Source organism: Lipotes vexillifer, unplaced genomic scaffold (genome assembly GCF_000442215.2).
Source record: "Lipotes vexillifer unplaced genomic scaffold, Lipotes_vexillifer_v1.1 scaffold1782, whole genome shotgun sequence".
NCBI classification, from domain to species: domain Eukaryota; kingdom Metazoa; phylum Chordata; class Mammalia; order Artiodactyla; family Lipotidae; genus Lipotes; species Lipotes vexillifer.
The window spans coordinates 108,355-112,093 of NW_006771437.1; positions in this window are offsets into that span (position 1 = coordinate 108,355).

Consider the following 3,739-nt stretch of genomic DNA (forward strand, 5'->3'; position numbering starts at 1 on the left):
TTTTTTGTGGTACGCAGGCCTCTCACTGTTGTGGCCTCTCCCGTTGCGGAGCACAGGCTCCGGACGCGCAGGCTCAGCGGCCATGGCTCATGGGCCCAGCCGCTCCACGCCATGTGGGATCTTCCCTGACCGGGGCATGAACCTGTGTCCCCTGCATCGACAGGCGGACTCTCAACCACTGCGCCACCAGGGAAGCCCCAGTGTAAATTTTTAAAAATAGTATATTTTCTTCTCCTTGCTAAACATGCCAAACTATACCATTCACTGGTAACAAACTCAACATGAAAGTCCAAATTTATGAAATTAAATTAGGGATTCCTATTTCCTAAATTATTCAAAATAAAAACGTAGTTAAGGTTGTATTTATGTAAACAGAAAGAGAACTCATCTAAAATAAATTTGATTTTTATAATAATCCTTAAGAACATATGTATTATTGAACATATGTATTGTGTTACTAGGTGCTATTTCCCTATAGTTCCCTATTGCCTTGTGTTTCCTTACTGTTGAAAGAGTAGAGTTCTTTGAGAAAAAAACTATTGTCAAGACCATGCTACAATCTTGTAGCAAACCAGCTCAGTGACTACAGAGGAAATCTGTTGATCTTCCCTACCTGGAATCTATTCCTCTTTTTGCTAACAACACCAAAGTTTTTCCTGGGGGACCATCCCCATTCTGCACCCCAGCTCCCAACATCATATGCAAATTGGTAGGACTGGCTCAAGGGTAGGTGGCTGCTACAAATAGGCCAAACATATTCCCTCTCTCAATAACTGATTCTTGAGAATAATAAACAGGAATTCATCCAGCCTAATGCTGGGACCCCACAGAGCCTGTCCAACGATCTTGCTTTTGCTTCTTATCTTTCTGTGACCAGATTTTTGTTTCATTTTTTCTTGGATTTTGTGACCAATTCTGTATCTTTGAACAGATCCCACTTTTTTGTTTAAGTTGTATGTGTATTTCTGTGATTTGAAGCCAGACAAATAAACTAACAAGAATACTTCAAAATGTTTCAATCAATGATCTCACTGCCAAAATTAGGATTAAACTTTGATAGCCTTTAAATTAAGTTTTGGAGCAAATTTTAGGTTATAATCCAAAGACAAAAGAGACAAAAAATAAGGCTGGAAGTCATGATCTTGGCCACCTCATGTTTTACTAGTTGCAAAATTAAGTGAAGTAATCACAAATTGCTGTCATAATGTCAGCTTTATAAATCTTTTCCTCTCCTAAAATGTCAGCTTGTATAATCAGACTTTCTATTCTGCAAAACACAGTTTAATATATAAAAATGGCAAAATAAAACATTAGGTTAAATTTTAAAATATCTGCACAGGTACATTTATTAATGTATTGATTCTTGATGGGCATTAGGATTTTTATTTTTATCATAATTTAAGATTACATACTCATTTGTTTTTCCTTGTTCAACAGATTGCAAATTATTTCTTTTTTTTTCTTAAAAAAAAGAAAGGGTAGGTAAACACTAGCAAAGAAAGTTTAGTGATGGCTATTGTGTCAATCCACATACCACATATTTGGAGGATTTGAGATTTTAAAGTACTTAATATTAATCAATTAAATCCACTGACATTTCTAAAATAAATTCTATCCCCATTTCACAGCTTAAAAGAACTGAAGAATTAACAAAGATTACACAATATAACAGTGTCGAACTCAGATTTTTCACCCTGGTTTTCGTCAATCCCCTTCTTATTCACCTCAGAAAGCTGCCATCATAACTGGCACTAATTGGCACCCTTGTTAGAAACCTCAGCAGAGGAGCAAGGAATAGAAAAGATGTGGATACCTCTCATCCACAGAGCCCAGCTGTCTGCAGAGGTGAGGCTGAGCTCAAGGATCGGGCAGATGACCCGGCACCGTCTGTGAGAAGAATAAGACCTACACCTGTCCACTGACTACTTAGACAACTTGAATCTCCAGGGACGTTAATCAAGTGTCTTTCATGTGCCCAGAGTCATTGGAAAACAAAAGATGCCTGTAGTGCTCCTACAAGTGATGTACTTATTACATTTTAAGAGGAGATGAAGACAGCAGTCAACAGACACTTCTGGCATGAGATACTCATTCAGAGTACTGGTAGAATATTCTGTTTTTGTTCTATGCTTGTTTGCTTTGTTCAAGAGAATATGTTAAGCTCTTCTTAAAAAAAAAAAACAGGGAGCTGGATTTCCATGATCATCTGGAGAATGAAAGACAGCATTTTAAGTTATACAGTAATTACTTAATAGATAAAGAAGATGGATTCTATGCATAGGACTTTCCCCCTGGGTATATTGGGGCTAGGCAGAAGTAGCTTATGCTCACATAAGAGTAATAGTCCTTAGGTTTCTGCTCCTTCTTTGCTGAGGTCAAAAGAAAATACAGATGTCTCCTGTTGCCTTAAGGAGGTGAGGTGAGGTAGTAGAAGGTAAGAAACAGGCCTGGGTAAAACAACTTTCCTTATTGAATGAGAAAGCATTAAGAAGTGGATGGTGTACAGGACATGTAGGTGCCTGAAGCTACCTGCTGATGATGGGGGGCTACTGACTGACTGTAGTCCGTTCAGTATTTTATTCACCAAAGATTTAATGACCATCTAGTTGCCACTTACAATAAAGGGTCTGACTCCATTTCTTATTTGACTGTTGACTTTTTAGGCCTCAACCTCCCTTTCCCCTGTGGCTCCACATCCGGACAGAAAACTTGTGCATGCACCTCCACCTTTGCCACTGGAGGGAAATTTAAAACACTTGTTCAAGGGATCTTTTCCCCAGCTCGCCCCATAGCCAGTATACAAACCCAGCCTACACCCTCTACTATCCCAAGCCAGCCTGGACCTGCTTGTGCCCCATTGGTTCTCCCCCAGCATCTCCCATGTGAGTAATCAAATTTCTCTCAAATTCTCTTGGTGTGTTGAGTCATCAGCTACGACATCTAAACTAAATTTGGGGTGGGGTTCTCCCTCACTTCTGCAGGATACTACGGAAAACTACTTACTAGGTTAAGAATGGGGATGCAGGGTTATGTAGGAGTCCCTAACCCAAAGAGGTTAGAGACGAATTGGGAAGACAAACTACTAGTGAAGGGTATCATAATAAGTGCTATGACAGATAGATGCGCAGGGTTCTATGGGAGTATAGAGGAAGGGCACTTAGTACTTACATGGCAGACAGTGGATAGCAAAGTATTTTAGACTAGGTGATAATAAATGGACATTAGTATACAAATGGGTGTGAGGTGGGTGTAGGTGGAAAGCATTCAAGACCCAAGAAGCAGCCGTTATGAAGGCTTGAAGGTATAGGGGCCCCTGCATCATTCAGAGAAACACTGATAATCCAGCAAGGTCAGAGAAAAGAGTGCTAGGCAAGAGAGGGTGGCAGGGATGGAGACAGAGAGTCAGAAGCCAGATCTCCAAGTGCATCATGGAAAGCAGAGTGGCCTTTTAGGTACTTCAGATTTCTCATAATTACATGTGCACACCACCTGACTTTCTCTTGGAGGATTAAATGAAGGGTCAAATACATGAACACATTTCTTAGGTATTTAGAGTCATATTACTACAGTCTTGAAGTAGTAACTGTGACCAATGCAGAAGAGCACAAGATATTCTTGTAAATCTCAATGATGGCAAGAAATAACTTTTTTTCCAGGAACTCCCCTTCCTCTTCCTTCCAGTCAGTTGCTTTCCTAGGACTTTGCATACGTTTTATTCCTTAATATTCTTTCCCTAATT